This window comes from Apium graveolens, chromosome 8 (assembly GCF_009905375.1).
Source record: "Apium graveolens cultivar Ventura chromosome 8, ASM990537v1, whole genome shotgun sequence".
Classification (NCBI taxonomy): domain Eukaryota; kingdom Viridiplantae; phylum Streptophyta; class Magnoliopsida; order Apiales; family Apiaceae; genus Apium; species Apium graveolens.
In genome coordinates this window covers 41,597,243-41,623,384 of record NC_133654.1, presented here as the reverse complement: position 1 = coordinate 41,623,384, position 26,142 = coordinate 41,597,243, and the positions used below count along the sequence as shown (strand labels likewise).

At 36.9% G+C, this 26,142-nt stretch overlaps 1 protein-coding gene and 1 non-coding gene across 2 annotated transcripts in view; one reads left to right on the top strand and one right to left on the bottom strand.

Moving 5' to 3' along the window:
• LOC141679514 (uncharacterized) overlaps nt 1-26,142 on the top strand; it is a 107,907-nt gene that overhangs the window by 22,302 nt on the left and 59,463 nt on the right. The gene's annotated exons all lie outside the window — the stretch shown is intronic.
• On the bottom strand, nt 23,088-23,194 carry LOC141681799 (small nucleolar RNA R71). Its single transcript, XR_012559222.1, has one exon. It is a non-coding gene; the product is annotated as a small nucleolar RNA R71 (small nucleolar RNA).

Sequence of the window (26,142 nt, the reverse complement as noted above, 5' to 3'; positions counted from 1 at the left end):
AGCAAGTCTGGGTCCTTAAAACTAATCATTAGTGGTCTTTGTTATTGCAGAGCAACAGGAAGAACATCCTAGTTCTTGATAATGGATGTTCAGGACATATGACTGGAAATAAAGCCCTGCTATCAGACTTTGTGGAGAAAGCTGGCCCAGGAGTTTCTTATGGAGATGGCAACATGGGAAAAACTCTGTGATATGGCAATATCAATTTAGAGAATGTTATCATTGAAAAAGTAGCTCTAGTCTCAGGACTTAAACATAATCTGCTAAGTGTTAGTCAAATCTGTGACAGAGGTTATCATGTGGATTTTTTTGAAGAACACTATGAAGTTGTAAGCAAATCTATAGGAAAAGTTGTTCTAAAGGGATACAGGCATGGTAACATTTATGAAGCCAAGCTTTTAATAAGTTCTGGTGGTTCTGCAATCTGTCTGTTAAGTAGAACATCAGTTGAAGAAAGCTGGGATTGGCACAAGAAACTCTCTCATTTAAATTTTAACAATATAAATGAACTAGTCAAGAAAGATCTTGTGAGAGGACTGCCAAAATCAGTATTTGCTCCTGATGGCCTTTGTGATTCATGTCAAAAGGAAAAACAAAGAAAATCTTCATTTAAGAGAAAGACTGAATCTTCAATTCTTGAGCCTTATCACCTACTACATGTTGATCTATTTGGTCCAATGAATGTCATGTCTATTGCAAAGAAGAAATATGATATGGTCATAGTAGATGAGTTTACCAGATATACATGGGTGTATTTCTTGCACACAAAAAGTGAAACTGCATCTATCTTGATTGATCATGTCAAACAACTGGATAAGTTGGTCAAAGACTCTGTGAAAATTATAAGAAGTGATAATGGCACTGAGTTCAAGAATATGATTATGGAAGAGTTCTGCAAAGACCATGGAATAAAGCAGGAATTCTCTGCTCCTGGAACTCCACAGCAAAATGGAGTTGTTGAAAGAAAGAATAGAACTCTTAGTGAAGCTGCAAGAACTATGCTTGATGAAGCAAAGTTTCCAACCTACTTTTGGGCTGAAGCTGTGCAGACTGCTTGTTTTACTCAGAATACAACATTAATCAACAAACATGGAAAGACACCATATGAGATGGTGAAGAAAAAAAAAGCCAAATCTGAAGTACTTTCATGTATTTGGATGCAAGTGTTTTGTTCTTAAGACTCATCTTGAACAAATATCCAAATTTGATCTAAAAGCTGATGAAGAAATTTTTGTTGGATATCCACTTTCCACAAAAGCCTTTAGAGTCTACAATTTAAGAACAAGGGTTGTCATGGAATCTATCAATGTCTCTGTTGATGATAAGAAGATTACTGGAGTTGAAGATTTCAATGATCATGATCAGCTGAGATTTGAGAATGAAGCTTTAAATTCTGATTCTGTAAATTCTGATAGTCTAAATCCTAATACTGCAAACTCTGATGGGTTAAACTCCGATGTTATTAAAACTGTGGTGAGTACGACAAAGGAAAATGCACCTGTGCAGGGGGAGCATATTGAAGATCCAACCACATCTTGTTGGATTTTTAACGCAGCGGGGTCATGGCAAAACACTTTTACACATATAAAATCTAAATAAAAGCATACAGATCATGAATAAAAATTCGAGGGATCGAATCTAACCTTTAAAAATAATTCGGAGACAACGATCAGAGATCCTTAGTAGTTGCTCCTCAAGTGTGAAGCACTCCACCGGTATCCACCAAGAAAACGATGTTAAGGAGGAGGAAGAAGGTGGAGAGAATTGGGTTTTCCAAACTTTTTGGGTTTTCGGGTTTCGATGGGGTTAGAATAAAATTAGGGTCTATAATAGCGTATTTATAGGCAAAATTTTCAGCTGAAATTTTCCCATAAATAATATTATTATTATCCCATTTATTATTCTCATTAATAATTAAAACACCTTTTAATTATTAATCCTTTTTCTAAACACTTTAGAAATAATTCCCTCTCTTGATTTAATTTCCAAAAATTAAATCCTTAATTAATAATATTAAGAACTTTTCTTAATTAATTTATAATCAATTAAATCTCATTTAATCAATTATTAAATTTGCCAATTAATTATTTATTTCATAAATAAATAATTATTAGCCATTATTAATTAATTCCTCCACCATTAAATCATTCTCTTTTTATGGTGTGACCCTGTAGGTTCAATATTAAGCCGGTAGTAGAAATAAATAATAATAAAACTATTTTATCATTATTTATATAAATTCTCTAATTTATTAAATATAATTAATTAATTAATCACATTTATTCTACATCGTGAGGGATACTTCTCAGCATATCACGACTATCCGGATAATATGAATTCACTGCTTAGAATACCAAGAACCTATTCAGTGAATAGTTACCGTACAATAAACTCCTTCTACCCTACAATGTCCCGATTAAATACAAGGCATAGTTCTCGTGTCAAGCCTATCTAATTCAATCACTTGCTTACCATTTACTATGTGTAGTTCTATGCAAATTAGAAACTCCTTTCTAATTTCATTCACTCTGGCCAGAGATTCCTGAACTAGCATAAGTGGATCAGCCTTGAACATTCGCTTCCTTCACTGGAAGGGGTAGATCCTTTATTGATCATACACTGTCTTCGTGTACAAATTCCTATACCCAGAAGAGCCCTAATAATTGTCCCTGGAGACTAAGAACTAAACCAAAGCATAGTTTAGTGTACACAAGATGACTATGATGACCTCAAGTCTAAGGATACTTGTACAACTATCACTATGTGAACAACTGCTGACACGTGAGTGAACTCCATCAGTTGTTCAGCTGTGCGAGTCATGTTCAGTGAACTTATTCCATAATAAGCACCTACATACTAGCTATAGTGTCACCACACAAATGTCTATGAGAACAGACATCCTTCATAATGAAGTAAGCATAGTATGTACCGATCTTTGCGGATTATTAATTACCAGTTAGTAATCCTATGACCAGAAACTATTTAAGTTTAGAGTTATCATCTTTTTAGGTCTCACTATTATGATCTCATCATAATCCATAAAAAGCTTTACTCTAAACTATGGTATATCTTATTTAAACACTTAAATAGATAAAGCCCGTAATAAAAACAAAACAAGTATTTATTAATATCAATGAAATCAAAACAGATTACATAAAAGTTATTCCTAAATCCTAATGCATGATTGGACTTAGGACATATTCCTTTCACATCTCAAGAACAACTCATAATTTACTAAGTAGTGGGAACTAGAAAGAGGACTTAGGTTATGGAGATGATAAAAGTGAGAAAGGAACTGAATAAATTGAGTCAATTGTTGTTAAACAGACTGCTAAGCCAAAGGTAAATCCTGTTAAGTTTGTAGCAAAAACTATAAAGTCTGATTCTGAAAAGAGGAAAGAGTCTAGGACAGAAGTCAAAAAAAAGTCAACTTCTGACAAATTAAAACAGGATGAACCAGCTGAAGTAAACATAGGCTTAAAGACTAAGAAGCAGCTTAAGCATAAGCTGAAAGAGATTAGAAATGTGAACAAGGTAAAGAAATCTAGGAAAAATAGGAATGGAAAGGAAGGTGTGAATAAAAGCAATAATTTTATGCCTGTTCCTAATGCTCCTAGAAAGAAATGTTATAACTGTGGAAACTCTAACCATCTTGCTTCTTTTTGCAAGAAAAATAAAGATATAAACTCTTTACCTCCTAAACCAGGAGTTAAGAGTCAGTTTGTTAGGTTTAAACCACAAAATCCTTATTTTGATTGTGGTAGTTTATGGCATTCCATTTATACTTGTAAGGAATATCATAGTTTGTACTATGATTATTATCAAATAAAACCTTCTTTGAAGAAAGTTAGTATTATTCCGTATAGTGTAAAGTCTGATGCAAAGTCTGATATAAATTTTGATTAACAGCATTTTAACATAAACTCTGTAATTAAATCCACTGCAAATGCTAACAAACTTAAAAAGGCCAAAGGATCCAAGCAAGTCCGGGACCTTAAAACTAACCAATAGTGGTCTTTGTGATTGCAGGGCAACAAGAAAAATATTCTAGTGCTGGACAATGGATGTTCGGGACATATGATTGGAAATAAAGCCCTGCTATCAGACTTTATGGAGAAAGCTGGCCCAGGAGTTTCTTATGGAGATGACAACATGGGAAAAACTCTGGGATATGACAATATCAATCTTGGGAATGTCATAATTGAAACAGTAGCTCTTGTCTCAGGACTTAAACACAATCTGCTAAGTGTGAGTCAAATCTGTGACAGAGGTTATCATGTGGATTTCTTTGAAGAACACTGTGAAGTTGTAAGCAATTCTACAGGAAAAGTCGTTCTAAGAGGTTACAGGCATGGTAACATTTATGAAGCCAGACTTTAAACAAGTTCTGATGGTTTTGCAATCTGTCTGTTGAGTAGAGCATCAATTGAAGAAAGCTGGAATTGGCACAAAAGACTCTCTCATTTAAATTTCAACAACATAAATAAGCTAGTAAAGAAAGATCTTGTGAGAGGACTGCCAAAATCAGTATTTGCTCCTGATGGCCTTTTTGATTCATGTCAAAAGGCAAAACAAATAAAATCTTCATTCAAGAGCAAAACTGAATCTTCAATTCTTGAGCCTTATCACCTACTGCATATTGATCTATTTGGTCCAGTCAATATCATGTCTATTGCAAAGAAGAAATATGCTATGGTTATAGTGGATGAGTTCACAAGGTACACTTGGGTGTATTTCTTGCACAAAAAGAATGAGACTGCATCTACTCTAACTGATCATGTCAGACAGCTGGATAAATTGGTCAAAGATTCTGTCAAGATTATAAGAAGTGATAATGGCACTGAGTTCAAGAATTCAATCCTGGAAGACTTCTGCAAAGATCATGGAATTAAACAGGAATTTTCTGCACCTGGAACTCCACAGAAAAATGGAGTTGTAGAAAGAAAGAATAGGACTCTCATTAAAGCTGCACGAACTATGCTTGATGAAGCAAAGCTACCAACCTACTTTTGGGATGAAGCTGTGCAGACTGCTTGTTTTACACAGAATGCTACACTCATAAACAAGTATGGAAAAACACCATATGAGATGGTGAAAAAAAAAGAAGCCAAATCTGAAATACTTTCACGTGTTTGGATGTAAGTGTTTTGTTCTTAAGACTCATCCTGAACAGCTGTCAAAATTTGATTTAAAAGCTGATGAAGGAATTTTTGTTGGATATTCACTTTCCACAAAAGCCTTCAAAGTCTACAATTTAAGAACAAGGGTTGTCATGGAATCTATCAATTTATCTTTTGATGATAACAAGATTACTAGACTTGAAGATTTCAATGATCATGATAAGCTGAGATTTGAAAATAAAGATTTAAATTCTGATTCTGTAATTTTGATGACTTAAATCCTGATCCTGTAAGTTCTGATGGGTTAAGTTCTGATGTCATTGAAACCTTGGTAACTACTCCAAGAGAAAATGCACCTGTCCAGGGGGAGCAAGCTGAAGATCCTACCACAACTCAAGACTCTCAAGAAGCATCAGAACCTGTCACTGGCTCTTCAACTTCTGATTCATCCACTTGTGATGAGCCAACTTCTGATAATTCTGAAACTCTGATACTTCAAATCCTGAAGGATCCAACTCAAATTCTAAAGTCTCAGAAAGTATAACTACATGGGAGCATCATAAAATGCTGATGGAAACAGCATGAATCATGAGGGAGGATCCAGTTCTAGAGAACAACTTCCATCTGCAAGGAAGTGGACCAAATCACATACACCTGACTTAATAATTGGAGATCCTGAAGCAGGTGTCAGAACTAGAACTGCAACATCAAATGAATGTCCCTATCATTCCTTTTTATCTCAGACTAAACCAAAGAAAGTGGAAGAAGCTCTTCAAGATGCTGATTGAGTGCAAGCAATGCAGGAAGAGTTAAATGAATTTGAAAGATATAAAGTCTGGACCCTAGTGCCAAGACCAAAGAACAGATCAATTGTTGGCACAAAATGGGTGTTGAGAAACAAAACTGACAGTGATGGCATAATTACAAGAAACAAAGCAAGGCTGGTTGCCAAAGGCTATTCTCAACAGGAGGGCAATGATTATGATGAAACATTTGCACCAGTTACTAGATTGGAATCCATAAGAATCTTTTTGGCTTATGCTACTCACAAAAAGTTTAAAGTCTTTCAAATGGATGTGAAAAGTACTTTTCTCAATGGAGAATTGGAAGAAGGGGTATATGTTGAACAACCTCCAAGCTTTGTTGATTCAAAATTTCCAAATCATGTCTACAGGCTTGATAAAGCACTTTATGGCCTTAAGCAAACTCCTAGAGCATGGTATGAGACTTAAGCTCAATTCCTTCTAGAAAGTGGATTTCACAGAGGTACAATTGATAAAACACTTTTCTACCTCAACCATGGAAATGACTTACTTTTGGTACATATATATGTTGATGATATCATATTTGGTTCTATAAATGCCAAACTCTGTGAAAGGTTTGCAAAGAAAATGCAGTCAAGATATCAAATGAGTATGATGGGAGAACTTAGTTATTTTTAGGGACTTCATGTCAAGCAAAATGAAGAAGGAACTTTTATCAATCAATCCAAGTACACCAGAAATTTACTGAAGAAATTTGGAATGCAAGATTGTTCAACTGCATCCACTCCCATGGCCACTGCAACCAAGTTAGATAAAGATACTGGTTCATCAGTAGATATTACTAACTACAGAGGTATGATTGGCTCTTTACTGTATTTAACTGCAAGTAGACCTCATATCATGTATGCTACATGTCTTTGTGCAAGATTTCAGGCTGATCCAAGACAACCTCATCTTATAGTTGTGAAAAGAATTTTCAAGTACCTCAAGGGTACAGCTGATTTAGGATTGTGGTATCCTAGAGATTCATACTTTAAGCTAATAGGTTACTCAGATGCAGATTTTGCATGATACAAAATAGACAGAAAAAGCACTAGTGGAAGCTGCCAATTTCTTGGAGGCAGATTGGTTTCTTGGTTTAGCAAGAAACAGAATTCAATTTCCACATAAACTGCAGAAGCAAAATATATTGTTGCAGGAAGCTGTTGTGCACAGATTCTTTGGATGAAGAATCAGTTACTGGACTATGGGTTAGAATTTTCTAAAATACCTATTTACTGTGATAATCAAAGTGCTATTGCTATGACAGGTAATCCAGTACAACACTCAATGACAAAGCACATCAGCATTAGGTACCATTTCATAAGGGAACATGTAATGGAAGGTACAGTGGAATTACATTTTGTTCCAATAGATCAATAACTAGCAGATATCTTCATAAAACCCCTATGTGAAGCTACTTTTACAAGACTCGTAAATGACCTTAGAATGGTTTCAGGTTCTTTCTTTAAATCTTCTTAGTTTTTGTTCTCATGCATCAGACTTTATGATTAGTGTTTACAGATTATCTTATCTTCATGTAATCTGTGCTTAAATTGTAATAAATTAAATGCTGATTGTTATCTGATATGGATCTATATATTCTGATAGTGATTTGAATGTTCTGTGACTATTAAATCTAATGAGGATTACTGTGCTAGATGCTGACCTAGTAGTCTTTAACATACTAGAAATCCCATGTCTGAATTAGTTGTTTATGTGGAAATTCATTAACACAAGCAAATTCTGATGTTGAGCTTAGTCAAATTTACTTTGTGTATCTTATTACTAAGTCACAAAATAGTTTCTTTCTTCTTATCTGTCAAATTCTGATGTCAGTAAATCTTAAGGATGAACTACATGCTTGATAAGCCTCACTTATCTGAAGAGAAGAAAAGAAAAGAAAAGAAAAGTCAGGTACTCCTTTGAGATCTAGAGTACATATGTGGAAGGAAAGACCCAAGTGCATTGCTGGTATTAAGTTATATTCATTAGAAAAGCAAATAATTTTTTTTGGTGACTTTTCATATTCTCTGATTACTGGATAAATACTCTGATAATAGCATAAACTCTGATAGCAGTTGTGACTCACTTATACTGAGAAGCCATTGTAAAAAGGAATTTTAAAAGATGCTTAAAATGAGCATAAACAGTTGAGGTGGATTCTTGCATAAATTTGTTCTATAGTAGACTTCATAATTAATGACAAATTTTAAGCACTTTTCTTAGTTATGCTTTATTCCTAAGATATACTGAAGTTTATCAGACTTTAATCTTTATCTGATATTTTGCTAATGCACACACTTTCACTCCATATGAATGATGAAAATTACTGTGGTGATTAAGTTGTTTTTGATAAACAGTTAAGTGTCATTTGCATAAATTCTGAGGACAAGTTCTGATGGAAGTTCTGATGATTAAACTCTGAAGAAACAAATCAGTATTTGTATAAAGAATCACAGATTCAAACATTCACTTTTTGAGTATAGAAGCCATGTTCTGATGACCGTTAAATTCTGATGTTAGTCAAGTTCTGATACAAATCCTGATGGAAACTCTGATGCTTACGTGGCATTATTTATTTACTTGACTTATTTATGGTAAATACTGAAACTGTCATATTTTATCTGAATATAAGTAGGTGAGATAAAAACAGTCATAATCATTTGGTTAAGTGGGAAACGTGTTTTCCTTGAATCACTGCATGTGCACATTAATTACTGCTTAGTTCTCGTGCCCACTAACTCCTGCTTTAACTTTTTACTGACTGTTCACATGTTGCCAGGTGTAAATTGTCTTCCATGCTTCAAAAATATAGCAGTTATCACATGGGTTGTATAAATAAGAGAGTTAAAAGATTTTCTAATCTTTTACCTACTTTTCTTATTCTCTCATCTCTCTTATTTTCTCTCACCCACTAATATTCTCTGAAGCTATTTTTTTTACAGGACTTTTATCAAACACCTTATGCGTACTCTATTTTCTCACTTAATTCTTACAGAAATGGAACCCAAAGACATCATTTTCAATGGAGCTAAGTTTGTTCCCAACAACAACTTGGCTATTCTTAGCAAGGGTGAAGCTCCATCAGAACTTCATTTCATTCAGGACTTCCTTGCTAACTCTGAGATTGGGTATGCTTTGACCCAACCAAAAGCAATCTCTCGAACTCAAGTGCTAGAGTTTTGGAGAAGTGGCATTGTTAGTCCCTAACAATGCAACAAGAATTACAGAAGAGGGGTTGAATGGAATTCTTAAAACATTTTCACAAAGATATAAAATGTTCTATCTTAATAATATATAATTGTGTGAATTGATTTGTAAACTGCGGAATAATATCTTGGAATGAATTAAGACACAAGTATTTAAAAACACAAGTCTTTAAAAACTTTCTAGTGGATTAGAATGTATCCACCAGAGATATATATTATATCAATAGAACTCTGTGTAGCAATTAGCTCACAGCTGCTTATAAATTTGAACAACTAAATCTACAGAGAAATGCTAAGAGTGCAGCTTATAAATGTTTCTCTGAGAATAATAATCTTGATTAGTTTCTTGTTCTTCTATTTGCTACTTTTTGGTTTATATAACACCAAGATTACAAAGTAATAAGACAAGATAATAAAACAAAAACTATCAAGTCTAATACTGTGCTACTTCATTACTCTATTCCAGCATCTTTGAATATCTTCATAATAGCATGGAAATGGAAATGCTTCTTTGTTCTCTAAAACCCAGTTGAATAGGCTTCCACATTCCATTTTCATACACTCGACGCATGTGATTGTGTTGTCACTGTCAACAGATGTTTTAATTCTTTATCCGTCGGGTTTATGATCGTCTGTCGGGTTGCCTTGTTGATCATCCGTCGAGTGGCATTGTTTTTTATCCGTCGGGTAGCTATCTAGCACTTGACTTCATTTCATTTATGCAGAATTACAAGACATCATTTATGTACAATTAATCAACCTATTCTGCATATCTAGTTAAAGTCAACATGACTTGAGTACTACTACTTAATCTAAACAATGTGTATGCAGAAATGTGCTACAGACTTATTGTTACACAAGCTACTCACTCGATGGATAAGAAATCATCATCCGTCGGGACTATAATCCTTATCCGTCGAGTGCTACATATTTCACTAAGTAAAATATACCAAGGTGTTTTGTTAATGAAATCATCAAGTTCATAACATATCCACAATAATCTCCCCCAATTTATGTCTACTGGAATTGTAGCCATAAATTAAGAGAAACTTGATGATAACAAAACACCCTAAAAATACAACTTTGAAAGTAAGTAGATAAAACCTTAAAGTGCTTCAATTAACAAAATGTACAAATATTTGCTCACAGTCATTTTTAAGGTGCTCCTTTAGCCTGAGCAGATTAGTCTATTTCCTTCAGGATCTGGATCTCTTTCCAAGCTTTTTGTTGTTTTCTTCTATCTGATTTTGGAGTTGTCTGTGGAATTCCAGTTCATCAGAACTAATAGATTTAGCTTTTCTTGCATTTCCAAAAGAGTCTCATTGCTAGAGATGCTCAATTGGTCTTCTAATCTGAAACATCTTCTCACTCCTTTGTCATCCATGAACTCCATCAGCAAGTAGGGCCTTAGATGCACTCTTCTCCCTGTGTAAGGAATAATTAGAGTCTTTGAAAGTGCATCTTTAGCTCTAATACTCCTCAGTTCTTCAATCTTCTTTAGAACCAGTCTTCTTACAGTTACATTGAATCCAAAGTTCTTCTTGAATGATGAATAAACCTTTATCAGTACAACTTGGCTTTCTTCAAGGATCCTGTGAAGTGGCCATTGAATCTCTTTTCCTCCCTTGTACTTGAAAACTAACCTTTCAGGTAGATTCCTGTAGGCATCAATCCCTCTCACTTCTTCTAGTTCATCTAGATAGAGATTTAGATAAGAGAATTCCTTGATGTCACACAAGTATATGTAATCTCCCTTGTTGACTTTGGATTGTGCTTTAGTTAGAGATTTGGATTTGAGAGGTGACAACTTCACTTTCTTGACTGCTTTTGACTTTGTTCTTTTTGGCTTGCTGAGGACTGGTAAATTGAAGTCAGGAATTGGTAGACTCTCCCAGTCTATTGGTTCATCCTTAGGCACAATAAGTTCACCATAAATGTTCCTGTAAGGATCCACCACTTTAATGTCTTCAAATACGACATAGGGTTTTGATGCTTCAGTTGTAGTTGGAGTGGATTCCTTGGAAAACTGATCCTCCAATTCCTTATCAACAAAGTCAAATTTCCTTTTAGTTCTTTTGGCCAATTCCTTGTATCTTTGAGGTTTCTTCTGTTGTGGTTCAACTTGCTTCTTTGGATCTTGAGATTCAGTGATTTTAGATAGCTGAGTAGGAATTTGTTGTGTTGGTTTCACAGCTTATAGCCTGGCCAAGATAGCAGCTTGCTCTTTCTTTTGTTTAGCCTTTTTAGCATCTAGAGCAGCTTGCTTCTTTTCTTACTTCAATCTTGCCTTTTCTTCTCTCTTTACTTGAGCAAATTGAGGATGTCCAGCCACCACACAAATTTCTTTCCCATTCCTGAAAACTTTAGCAATTCTCCTTTTTAAGGCTGAATCAGCTGGATCCTTGTAAAAGGCAATTGACCTTGACAACAGTTTCTTCTCATCAGGCTTAGGTGTCTCATACACTGTATCCAAAGGGTTCTTTAATGATTATTTTGGGTATTTCACCCTTGGCTTCAGAATTATTTCAGCCTTTGTAGATTTGATGCAGGATGGCTGTCCCCTTTCCAGATAGTTCATGCTCATTTCATTCACAGAGATTTGCCTGACTTGAGAGTGATGAATGGCTGACTTTTCTGGCTTCTTTACTTGCCCAAACTTCTTTTGAATGTCCTCCTCAATTTTCTCCCAGTTGATTGGACTCAATTGTTTCTTTTCAGTTGCTCTTATATTGGCTGCTGCTTCATTTATCAGATCAATGTTGTCTGTAACTGGTGGCTTGGTGAAAGCAATTATAGGCACAATTACTTTACTGATTTGAATGTTAAGTTGTTTCTCCCCTTCACGAGGTCCTTTCTCCCCCTTTTTGTTATCATCAAGTTGAGTAGAGGAGGTTTGTGCAGCCACCAGTTTCTGAAGCAAGTCTGTCTGTTGAGCTTGATGTAGATGAATTGCTGTAAGAGATGTTTCCATAGCTGTCATCCTTGTATCCAAGGCATCTATCTTTGTGGCAAGATTAGAATTTTTCCTGAGCTGTCTCTTAATATCAAGCATTGTCAGAAATAGCCTTCTTCATCTCATCAATATCTCCTTTGATGGTGTTGACATCTCTAGCATGTTGGAAGCCTTGAATTTGTTGTAGTTGCAGAGAAGCAAGATGTGCTTGAAGGAGCTTCTTGGTGTTGGCATTTGTGGTGGTTTGAAGAGCAGAATTTGTCTGATTTATGAGTTGAATCTGGGTTGTCTTGAAGTAGTGTTCATCACAATGCTTTGAAAATGCCCATGATGGCATGCCTGATCTTGAGCTAGAACCTACTTCTCCCCATATGTCCAATGTCTCTTCTTCACTATCTCCACCTTCATCTCCAAAGAAATCTGCTGAACCACCAGTCTCATAATCAACATCACCAGCTGTAGAGGGCAAAGTTGTGATGACATCCTTAGCCCTTAGCATTGACTGTGTGGTGTGCACTAAGTTGAGCATCCTTTCTGCATTGTCATTGCCCTGTTCAGCTAGAAGTTGATAAGCTGGAACAGGGTGAGTAAATGTCTCAGCATCAAGGGAGGTGGAATCTATAATAGCTTGAGGTTGCTGAGATAGTCCCTCCCTATCTGCATCCTGGGCATCCATTAACTCACTTGTAATGACATCCATCCTTATAGCTCCTATACCTGCATTTCTCTCATGTTCTCTCTTTTGTTGCATCGAGGTCTCACCTTGGCTCCCCACCCTCACACCCTCACTTTCACCATCTAAGGTGGGACTCCTCTCACTCTCTTTTGCCAATCCTAAAGAACCGGATTGCTTATTTTCACTCTTTTCCTCTCCTTTTTCCTGGGAGGAACCCAGACTCTCACTCATAACACTCTCTTCCCTCAATCCTAAGAGTGACTATACTACCACTAAGTCTTCTGCACTTGAGATAATTGATTAAATTTTAAGCTGTGCAGAGACACTCGACGGATGAGGGATATCCGTCGGGTTAGCAGTTTGACTATCCGACGGATAACTGCTGTTAAGCTTATCCGTCGGGATACAATCACTACTCGAAGGATGAAAAATATCCATCAAGAGAGTAGGAATAAATGAGTTAAGAGTGGAGACTATTGTGGACTATGTGCGTATTGATGAAAATTTTGGTACAGATGTCCAACAGTTCCTGAAAGAATTGGAAAGTGAGCCAACAAATCATCCAAAAGATGATGCTCACTTGCACTAGATTTTGGCTTCCCCAACAGAGTTAAAGAAGGGGAATCAGGAATTGATGTGTTGATCATATCCATATCCAGAGAGTTTGTGGGATAATTTGGTGTTTGGGGTGCTTCTATAACTAAAGATTTTGGCTGTGACTCCACATTTATTGGAGCCACATCAAGCTGACATTGAGAAGGTGCAGTGACTGTGTCTTTAGCACCAGTTTGCACAGTGTGTGAACCCTGTGCATCCCCAAGGGTTTTTGGTTCCTTCTTTCTTGTATAGGTTTGGGGTGAGCTTGTGTCCATTACCCTTTTGGCCTGTGCTCTTGGCTGAGAGCTTTGTTCAATAGCTACATCCTTTTGGGAGGATGCAACTAGCAATAAGCTCATTTCCTTATTAAGCACTGCAGTCTGTTGGGAAACTGCAGTTTGGCTAGGATGGGAAACACTCACCTCTCCAACCTTATCCTTAGGGTTTCTTTGATGTTCACCCTGTCCCTCACCTACCTTACCCACCTTCACACTCCCCTCTTTAGATTTGTTGGATTTTACAACTGGCACCTTTGAGAGATACCAGAGGGGGCTTTCTTTGACTTGGATTTAGAAATTTTAGATGGTTTGGTAGCTTGGGTAGGCAACTGTTGGGTCATTGACACAGTTGCCATAGCTACACTAGATTGCAAAGAAATTTGTGAGGTTGGAATAGTAGACACATATGAACTTACCTCACTTACCTGAGGTGCTTCCATTACAGCGAAATAGAAGAGTGGCACCTTGAAAGGCATATGTCATAGCCTATTTGTTTATTCGAGGATTTAACTCAACTCAAATAAGGATGTAACAAGTAAATAGTGGTTCTATCGTCAGAGAGATCTCTCAAAGTAACATATGTCAAAGGATTAAGTAACATTGTTCGTCTACAGACTTGAGGACTTAATTCACTGGAAGAAGCTCAAGAAATTGATCAAGCCTCAGTGATATAAATCAAGATTGTGGATTTAATCAAGTGACAGAGATCTCGTCAGGGTGTCAATTGATTACAGGGATTTAATCTGAAGAAAATCAAGACATGAAGAAACATCATAGAAGTTAGTCATTCATGAACCAGACAGTACATCGAGTGTCAACATTGAAGTGGTGAAATGGATTCAGTGATTTTCAGAAGATTGTTAGAAGAGTGGTTGCTTTTCAAGATTAGTATTAATTCTCTAATTAATTAATTAAGTCAAATAATTTAATTAAGAAAATAAATTATATCTGCAAAGATTAATTTATTGATTAAATGGATTAATTGATTAATTAATTCTGAATTAATATTTTGGTTTTTCAGAATTGATTTTGAATTTAAATTCAAAATTAATTCAGCAGAACAATCTTTTGTATTAGTATGACAATCGGTATGACAATCAATAGTCATACCGAAAGTCATGCCAGTTCATTTAGATTGTCTTGTCGAAAGTCATGCTAGTTCAATGGATTGTCCTACCAGTTAAAATGATTGTCTTGCTGAGCTAAAAGGATTGTCTTGCCAATTAAAAACACAGGATTGAATATAAAGAGCAGCAGCTGTTTGTTTTTCAACAGAGCATTGAATATCAAAAGAAAAACAGAAGAACACAGAACAAAAAATAGCAGAGAACTTATCGCAATTTCTCAGAACATTTATTTCTAGTATTAATTGTTAAATCTAAACCCCTAGAAATACTCCTCTTGTTCTTGTGTAACTATCTAGCGGATCAAAATCCCTAGAACTTAATCTCAAATTACATTTAGCATTTGATCCTTTTTATTACAAAAATAGAAAAAGTTCATGTCAAATTTATTCTAGATTTGGAATAATTTATTTGAGATTAATCCCTTGTAAACGATACCTGTAATATCCGGGATATAACGTGTAATTATTTTTACTATTAAATAATTATTATGTGTGTTCAGTATCTATTTTGTGAGTTAATTGTTAAGTGATATATGTACTTGAATATTCAAAAATAATATTAATTGAGTATTTTAATTTTTATATGTCCAAAATAAAATATAGATAATTGTCATATCTTCCTAATTATTTTTATGTTGATTTATAGATTTATAAGAATCATATGAAATTTTTAAAATCTTTTTCCGGGTAATTAAAATTTATTTTATAAAAAAACGGGAACCAACCGACGTCAACCGGAACCCGAAACTCTTCCGAGAACTCCTTCCTAACCTAATTGTAATATTTCGAGCATTTTCCATGTTTCGACTTTTTCGATCCGGCGTACGGTTTGTCCTGCGTGGGTCCCGGCACAACATTTTCGATACAATATTCGTTTCGGTAAATTAATAAAACCCGTATTTTCGATAAACGGGAGCTTTTTATTAAACTATCCCAATTATCACTTCGTAGTACGTGTAACTGGGTGCTGAGACCAAGACCGCAGTACAAGCTGTACTGATTTGGATAATTATCCCGAAAACCGATACCGTTTGGATCAGTTTTTATAAATAAACGTACCATTTTATATCCGAAATGATCCAACGGGATACTAATTTTCCGTAATTATAAATAGCCTTTTACCGTATTTTATTTCGTATAAAAATCATTTGCAGACAGATAATTATATAATTTTACAGAGAAAAATCTTATATTCATAAACTGTTCTAAGAATCAAACAGCAAAACGAAGGCGTTACCGATCTCTGTTTTTAAAGCTTGAGTAACCAAAACGAAGGATTTGAGGTGTTCTATCAGATTCTGAGCTTTGTTTCACTGCAGAATCAAAGGTTTAATTTCTAAAAATTTATTTATTTTCAAATTTATTTTATTAAAAATATGAATTTTTGTTCGGAAGATTGTTTGTATGATTTGATGATTGCATGTTGTAGAGCTTGTTTTCCTGATGATTTTCATATGTCATACGTCTGATTTGGAGTTCAATAACATGTTCAAATTTGAGTTTGATTTTCGAATTTTAAAATTAGGGTTTATAACCCGTATGAATGTTCTTAATTGAAATTTGGGGGTTTCTTATTCTGTGATAGATTGATGTTGTGTTATAGTGGGTTGTGTTCTCTGTGAAATTAGCAATCCAGTCGTATAAGTTTCAAGAACCAACGAGGTCTGTAGAGAAGGGAGTTGTGTTTTGAATATTTTCGATGTTCGCCGGAAACCGGCGATGTTCTTGGCCAATTTCCGGCCAAAACATGAATGATTATAATGATTTGATTGCATGAATATGTTCCTGGTGAGGTGTAGTTGTGATCTGGACAGTTTGGCGGCCTGAGGTGGCCAGAATCGTGTTCTCCGGCCACACTCCGGCGAAGTCGACGGCGGGGTTGGTAAAATTGCAAACATGCCCCTGTAGTTTCAAAAACGATGCAGTTAGGTCCCTGAAGTTTCCAGACTTTGCAAAAATAGGATTCCTGTTTTAAAAATGTTTAAAAATCATATTTCCCATTTATTTTTATTATAAAAATTCGTTTTTAATTTCTGAAAATTATAAAAATTATTATTTTAATTCCGAAAATTATTTTTAATTCACAAATAAATCTGAATTAATTAGTTAATTAATTTCAGTTAATTTTTAATTGATTAATTAGTCAATTAATTCAAAAATTAATTGATTAATTGATTTAATTAATAATTAATTGATTTTTAATTAATTATTTAATTAGATTTATTTATTAAAAATGATTTAAAAATTCTGAAAAATAGTTTCGAGCTTTAAAATATTATTCTAAATTATTTTCAAGGCTCGATAATTATTCTAAAATTGTTTCGGAGCCAGAATTGGCCAACCGAACCCTGTTTATTATCCCGAAATTGATCCAACGACCCGTTTTAATTCCGAAAAATGTTTTAAAAATTATTTTAAATACCCGAAAGCACATTTATGACCCGAGACTTCTTTATAAATGATATGTCATTTATTACGTGATGTATTATGTGTTATACGTGACCTGTTGTTTGACTATCGGTCTATATATTCGGTGTTTACTTCGTTATTGCATAGATTTCAATCCGTTAATCGGATTTGGGTAAACCGAAGGGTAGATAGAAGTGTGTGTTGAATAGAACTCTATGAGTTGATGATTGATAGATACTTATGATATGTGAGCAGAAAAGGCAAGGCGTAGAAAAGGAAAACAGATAGTTGAAGAGTAAGACGGTTGTGATTGGAAGTCAGTGCAGAGTAGTAAGCTAATACCAGGCAAGTGTTCTGAACTTTCTCAAGACATTGTAATTCTTGATAGTCTTGTTAATATTGCAAGTGCTTTGAAGCCCGGAAACCTAATCCCTGATTTCAGTTATTGTTCTTGAGCTATGAACCATATTCTTTCTAAGCCATTGATTATTGTAAACCCAAACTCGAACCTCAAGTATACAATACTATTCCATAAATACATGCAAACAAAATCCCAAACACTGAACTGAATTACTTGTACATTCAACCATTGTATCCTATGCTTTGAAAGCCCAAATCTTTAAAACCCTGAAATATTGATTCTTTTGTTATCCAATTCTTTCATTACCCAGCGTTCAAGCTTTTAAACTACTTATTTGATCCTTACAAAGATTGAAAACCTTTCATTGTTAAACACTCATTGTTGTTAATGATTTTGGTTATTGTTTATTATTGCATATTCTGTTATTATGTTAGAATTGGATTGTTTTTATAAAATTGTGGACCAGATTCATGGTCAGACCATATAATGGTCAAGTTAGGCCAATGTGTGCCTTGGATCCAGTAGTTAGAGCAATGCTGTATGCCTTGCTCGGGGTTAGTGTGTGACTGATCAGCAGCCTAACCTTGGCTTTTAAATTAAAAGTATAATATCCAATTCTAAATTATAATCCAATGTTCACTTGATATCATAATCATAGTCACCTGATGATCATTATTCTTAGTTTTATCATTTTGACTTGCTGAGCTAGTTAGCTCATTTGTGCGATGTTGTTTATATTCTTTCCAGTTAAAAAGGAACCAGTTGGTAGCGAGGATCCCCAGTCCAGCGCGAGAGCTAGGGGTTCAGGTTGAGGAAGCTGAGCTAGTAGGCTTCTTTTGGGATAATTTAAGTTTGTAAAAGTTTATATTAATGTTTGATACTCAGTGTGAGTTTGAAATAGTTGGGATTTGAACGGTTTGTAATATATTAGTGTGTTTGGCTTGTGTGCATACTTTAACCTGTTGCGGTCCGTGGTAGTTGATAGGTAGGGTCACTGCATATATTATTATTATCTTTATTATTGTTATAAGCAGGTTATAATTAAGGTGTGTGTGGACCCCAAACTTCTGACCCGGGTTTGGAGGGCGCCACAGGTTTGGTATCAGAGCTACAGGTTATAAGTCACTGACACAAGCCTAGGTTAACGGGAATGGGTAGAGGGTTAATATTAGAAGTAAGGCATAGGATGAGAGAACGTTGAGAGGTTGAGTGCTTCGGTATATCAGGTATTAGTATAGTTTGCGTTATGGAACGAGATTCTTATATTGCGATATGATTTCAGATAGCAGAGATGGCCGACTCTTTTATTCCCGTATCAGCTGATTACTCAGAGCCTTCAGTTGGAGTGCCGTTTTCGCATCCACGTCCTGTTGTTCCACCAGCATTAGCTATTCTACCTCCACCGGTGTTACAGCCTGTGCCACTGCAGGTTATTCCACCTCCAAGCATGAGGCCACCTGTTAGAGGACCCCCACCTGCTGATTCCGGTTTTACTAGTCATTCAGTTACAGGAGTACCTTTTCAGTTCTCTTCTTATCCTGTCCCATATCATCAGTTTGAGGCTTGCCTTATGGAGCAGCGATTCCTTCAGGGTCAGATTCAGGAGTTACTACATATCATGCGTACCAGAGAGGTTGGGAGTGGTGAGAGGCGACTTAGAGAGAGGCTACAGGCATTTCGTAGGACAGCTGCAGTGAGGATTGCTGAGGCTACACATGAGGACATCACCCCTGACTTCCTAGTGGAATGGGCTAAGTGGGTTCTAGAGGAGCTTGAGGAGATTGGAGGTCCAGACTTGCCATGAGTTAAAGACTCAGAGATGGAGATGCGGAGCAGTGTTGTATGGTTATATAGCATGTATAGTAGTGTGTAGTGCATATCAGTAGACTCTTGAGTTGTATTTATAGACTAGCTATGCTGACTAGTGAGTAGGTTGTTGTACCCTTTTTGCTTTTACTTTCGAAGCGTCTTTACGCTTGTACTACCCTAAAACTTTTGATCTATATATATCAGTACATTTTTCCTTTCCAGCACTGTCATTTATTTTACTGTACCTGTTTTACCTTACCTTATTTATTGCACCAGTTATACCCTGTGATGCCATGTACCCTGTTTTCCATAACTGCTTATATTCTGTAAAGAAGCATGCAATTTACTTAATTACCACTATTTTCAAAAAAGAGATATTCCTGTTTTACAAAACTTTTCTTTTATGCAAATATTTGATTCAAAAGCTAAATAAATTGATTGATTCTTTACAGAAAATGCCTCCCAAAAGAAATACCCGAAATGAAGAAACCAACAACAACAACAATCAAGATGATACAAACCCGAATGTGAACCCAGGACCTATGGACCCAGCAATAGCCCAGATTCTTCAAATCTTGGCCAACAAACAGTTCACCTAGCACAACAACAACAAAGACAGACCAATCCCCAGGTAACTTTCAAAACTTTTCAGGCAATAAACCCACCAGAATTCAAGGGTTCCTTAGAGCCAATTGAAGCAAATGTTTGGTTAAAGGAAATAGAGAAGACATTTGCCTTAGTGAAAGTAAAGGAAGAACAGAAGGTTGAGTTTGCAAGTTACTATCTGAAGAATGAAGCCACCTATTGGTGGGAGATGGTGAAGACATTGGAAGGTACGGATGTTATTACTTGGGAAAGGTTCAAGGAATTGTTTCTAGAAAAGTATTTCCCTCAGTTTGTTCAGGATCAAATGGAGCTAAAGTTTTTAGAGTTAAAGCAAGGGAATATGTCGGTAACAGATTATGAGGGGAAGTTTGAGGAATTGTCAAGGTATGTGCCGTCGTATGTTGATACTGATAGAAAGAAAGCTAAGAGATTCCAGCAAGGCTTGAAGCCATGGATCAGAGGGAAGGTAGCTATTTTTGAATTGGATACCTATGCCGGGGTTGTACAGAAGGCTATGATCGCAGAGACAGAGAGTGAGATGTTCCAGAAAGATAAGGAAAGCAAGAAAAGGAAAGTTGAGGGAAGTGAGGGTCAGTCACAAATAGGGAAGTTTCCAAATTTTAAGAAGGGCAAGTTTCAGCCAGGGAGAAATTTTAATTTCAGGAGGCAAAATGCAGGAGACGGAGGCCAGGGCAATCGTCCAGCTAATGTGAATCAGCCGAATCAGTTGAGATTAACTTTTCCAGATTGTCAAGTTTGTGGAAAGAAGCATGGAGGAGTTTGTAACAAGTTGAATGTGGTATGTTTTAAATGCAACCAGAAAGGGCACTATTCAAGGGAGTGCCGAAATCAGCCAGCAAATAAGGATCAGCCTATCCGGAATCCAGCAGTGAAGGCTCCAGTCATTGGATTTACATGCTTTAAATGTGGGAAGCCAGGACATATGGCCAGGGATTGCAAGACACCAGCCCCAGTCAGTAATGCATTAAGGATTATGGGATCTACCTTGATAAGTGGCATTTTATACCACTTAGAACGTCTTAAAATGGCTTAAATTGGTGTCTTGAAATCAAGTATTTTGTGTATTTGATGCGTTTTTCTAGTGTTTATGTATTTCAGGGTATTAGTTGCATTTCGGAGGAGGAATCATCAAGAATAAGCCTTGGCATGTGTTCACCATTGAGAGAGGAAAAGAACGGGCAGATTACGGCGAAGAAACAGAGCAAGCCTGGAATTTTTCCAGTAGGGTCGTGCGCGCCCGCGCAGCAATGCTGAGCGGCCGCGCAGGAGCCTTGCGCGCCAGCGCAGAAATGCTGAGCGGCCGCGCAGGGTCGGGGAAAAAGCTGAATTATTTTAGACTTCTACTTCTGTTTGGCTTCCAACTTCTATGTAATCTGAGTTTTATGGGACTATTATATAAGTAGATTTGAGACGTTTTCATAGAGAATAAGAAGGAGATTATGTTTTACATTGTGTTTTTGTGCAAGAAGCGAAGGAGATAAGGAAGAAGACCGATTTAGTACACTGCAGCGAAGAGGAAGCATATATTCTTGTGATTCTTGTTTCGTTGTAACGTTGGATGCTAGTTTTCTTACTTTGACTTATTTACTCTTGTGACGTACTCTGTTTTAATATAATTAGTTTAGTTATTATTTTCTTGTGTTGTTTATCATGATTTCATATGAACCCATGATGGCGATAAGTTCTATTATGGGCTAATCGTGATCATGGGGTTGCAACGGATTTATTATGGAATTCTTTAGTTAATTGTTTAATACTTTAGTGTGTGATGATTGCATGATATCTAGTATTGGTTGTGCGTATTCATCTTATATGCGTCGCGAACATACAAGATAGGGTGTTAATCTCTTGTGAAGCGACGGTGGATCTTGAGATTTAGAACTTGCCATGCTAGCATAGGTTCGTGTACGTTGTGCATGATTAGTGGGTAACTCTAACAGTTTTATTTGCCCTATGTAATCAAAAGGAATAACTTGTGCTTAAATCGTTGTGTTGTCAATTTCTGTAGACATATAGGAACTCAACATAATTGATGACTATTCAACTTCTATCTTAATTGTGGATGCTTGGTAGAATGGTATTAGTACAATGAAAGTCGGCTTTTATCAGTTTCGTGTTATTCGATTAATGTCATCACTGTCACATGCTAAAGGTAATAACAATGGCTATAGAAGGAAGTAATAATGAAGTTGTGATCTCATGAGTGTTTTATTATTGATAAATTGAAGTGTTAGTTAAGTGGTTAATTAAGTAGTTAATTATAGTTAATATTTAATCAACAATTTTAAGTGTTATTATCTTAACATTGAGAAGTAATCATACATTGGTGAGTGAGTTTAATTAGACAATAACTTAGTCTGAGTCTCTGAGGGAACGAACTAGAAAGTATTCTATATTACTTGCGAACGCGTATACTTGCGTGAATATTAGTGCGTGATTTCGCCCTAACAAGTTTTTGGCGCCGCTGCCGGGGACTCGGCGTATTTGTTTAGTTTATGTACTTACCATCATTGGTCATTAGGACTCAGTGATTAGGACATAGTAGTTACTTACTCTTTTCGGTTGTATTTCAGGTACTTTAGCAAGTGTTTATGCAAACTCGTTCTCGTGCTCGCAAGAGGACCTTAGATACAGCTGAAGAGAAAGACGAAGTTCTTGATACTCCGGAGAAGTTAGATTTTGAGGATTCAGATTCAGGAACTGAGCAGAAAGAACCAGTAAACATGGGAGATCGTATTGTTCAAGCTGATCCAGCTCTTATGGATTTTTCTCGGCCTAAAATTGATGACATTCAGTCAAGCATCCTTCATCCGGCTATTCAAGCTAACACCTTTGAGATCAAGCCGGGCACTATTCAGATGGTGCAGAATTCTGTTTCTTTTGGAGGAGCGGCAACTGAAGACCCCAACATGCACATAAGGAATTTTGTCAAGATCTGCAGCACTTTTAAGTATAATGGCGTGACTGATGAGGCTATCAAGTTGAGGCTTTTCCCATTCTCACTGAGGGATAAGGCAAAAGACTGGTTACATTCTGAACCAGCTGGGTCCATCACTATATGGCAAGATCTTGCACAAAAGTTTCTGGTGAAGTTTTATCCAATGGCAAAGACTGCTGCTATGAGGAGTGCTCTTACTCAGTTTGCGCAGCAACCTACAAAATCTATGTGCGAGGCTTGGGAACGCTACAAGGAAATGTTGAGAAAATGTCCACATCATGGAATGCCGGATTGGATGGTAATCACTGGTTTTTATAATGGTTTGGGGGCCCAATCTCGGCCCATGCTCGATGCAGCAGCTGGAGGCGCCTTATGGGCTAAAAGCTATACTGAGGCGTATAATCTTATCAAGACGATGGCTGCAAATGAGCATCAAAACCCAACTCAGAGGATGACATCAGGCAAGGTAGCAGGTATTCTGGAAGTTGATGCAGCCACCGTTATTGCAGCCCAGCTCCAAGCGCTATCAATAAAGGTTGATTCTTTGGCTACGTATGGAGTTAATCAAATAGCTATGGTTTGTGAGCTTTGTGCAAGTTCTCATGCTACAGATCAGTGTTCTCTTGTCAACGAATCTGTTCAGTATGTGAAAAATTATCAGCGACAACAACAGCCTGTGCCAGCGACCTATCATCCTAACAACAGAAATCATCCAAATTTCAGCTGGGGGAATAATCAGAATGCTATTCAGCCAACATATCAGCAAGGAGTAAGTAAACAGTTTAACCCACCTGGATTCCAGCAACCACAGCAATATGCTACAAGGCAATCATATCCTCAACAGGGAAGTGCAGCTGCACCTACTAGTGCTGATTTTGAGGAACTTAAGCTGTTGTGCAAGAGTCAGGCGGTTTCTATCAAGACCTTGGAAAATCAAATTGGTCAATTAGCCAATGCAGTGCTCAATCGTCAACCTGGCACTCTTCCCAGTGACACGGAAGTACCAGGCAGGAAGGAAGCTAAAGAGCAAGTCAAGGCTATTACCTTAAGGTCTGGAAAAGTAGCTGATGCTGAAAAGGCAAAAGAAGTCGAAGCTGAAGTTAGAGATGAAGAATCTAAGCAAAAGGAGAAAGTGGCGGAACCAAAGAAGACTACTGTTGAACACACTCTGCCTGAGGCTAATACAGGGGAGAAACAGCTTTATCCTCCACCACCTTTTCCTAAGAGATTGCAGCAACAAAAGCTGGATAGACAGTTCGGGAAGTTTCTGGAGGTGTTCAAGAAACTTCACATCAATATACCTTTCGCTGAGGCTCTGGAACAAATGCCTAGTTATGTGAAGTTTATGAAGACTATTCTTTCAAGGAAGGTGAAACTGGATGACCTTGAAACCGTTGCTCTCACGGAAGAATGCAGCGCGGTTCTGCAACAAAAGTTACCACCAAAACTGAAAGATCCAGGAAGCTTCACCATTCCTTACACCATTGGCAATCTAACTTTTGACAAGTGCCTTTGTGATTTGGGAGCAAGCATTAATCTGATGCCATTGTCGATCTTCAAAAAGCTGGATCTGCCTGATCCAAAACCCACATACATGTCGCTACAATTGGCGGACCGTTCCATTACTTACCCAAGGGGCATAGTTGAGGATGTGCTCGTCAAGGTGGATAAGCTCTTCTTTCCTGCTGATTTTATTATTCTGGATTTTGAGGAAGATAAGAAGATTCCCATAATCTTGAGGAGGCCTTTCTTGGCTACTGGCCGTACCTTGATAGATGTGCAAAAAGGGGAACTTACTATGCGGGTCCAAGATCAGGATGTGACCTTCAACGTATTCAAGGCAATGAAATTCCCTACAGAAGATGAGGAGTGCTTAAAAGTGGATGTGATTGATTCTGCGGTTACTTCGGAACTCGATCACATGCTAATGTCTGATGCATTGGAAAAGGCCTTAGTGGGGGAATTTGACAGTGATGATGAAGATAGCAACGAGCAATTACAATATCTGAACGCTTCTCCATGGAAGCGAAAGCTCGACATACCATTTGAATCTCTTGGTACTTCTGACCTTAAGAATGCTGAAGGGAAGCTCAAACCATCAATAGAGGAAGCACCTATCTTGGAGCTCAAACCATTACCTGAACACTTGAGGTATGCTTTTTGAGGTGATTCATCTACGTTACCTGTTATTATTTCAGCTGACCTTTCAGGTAGTGAGGAAGACAAGCTCTTAAGGATTTTGAGAGAATTCAAATCGGCTATAGGATGGACCATAGCAGACATCAAGGGGATAAGTCCTTCATATTGTATGCATAAAATTCTGTTAGAGGAAGGTAGTAAGCCAACTGTGGAACAGCAGCGAAGACTGAACCCGATCATGAAGGAGGTGGTGAAGAAAGAAATTCTGAAATGGCTAGATGCAGGCATCATTTATCCTATTTCTGACAGCTCGTGGGTGAGCCCCGTGCAATGTGTACCTAAGAAAGGAGGTATCACTATGGTCGCAAATGAAAAGAATGAGTTCATCCCTACTCGAACAGTTACAGGATGGAGAGTATGCATGGATTATAGAAAATTGAACAAAGCCACAAGGAAGGATCACTTCCCTCTCCCATTCATTGATCAAATGCTTGACAGATTGGCGGGACATGAGTATTTTTGTCTTCTGGATGGTTATTCCGGGTATAATCAGATTTGTATTGCACCAGAGGATCAGGAAAAGACTACCTTCACTTGTCCATTTGGCACATTTGCTTTTCGAAGAGTTTCGTTTGGGTTATGTGGCGCCCCAGCCACCTTTCAGAGATGTATGATGGCTATATTCTCTGACATGATTGGAAATAACGTCGAAGTGTTCATGGATGACTTCTCCGTCTTTGGACACTCATATGATGAATGTTTGAATAATCTGCGCGCCGTACTCAAAAGATGCGTGGAAACTAATTTGGTGCTTAATTGGGAGAAATGTCATTTTATGGTGCGTGAAGGCATTATCCTTGGGCATAAGGTCTCTAGCAAAGGTCTGGAGGTGGACAAGGCCAAGGTGGGAGTCATTGAAAATCTTCCCCCACCTAATTCGGTGAAAGGAATCCGTAGTTTTCTCGGTCATGCGGGTTTTTATCGGCGATTCATCAAGGATATCTAAGCCGTTGTGCAATTTACTTGAGAAAGATGTGCCTTTCAAATTTGATGATGAATGTTTGGCAGCATTCGAGACTCTCAAGGAGAGTTTG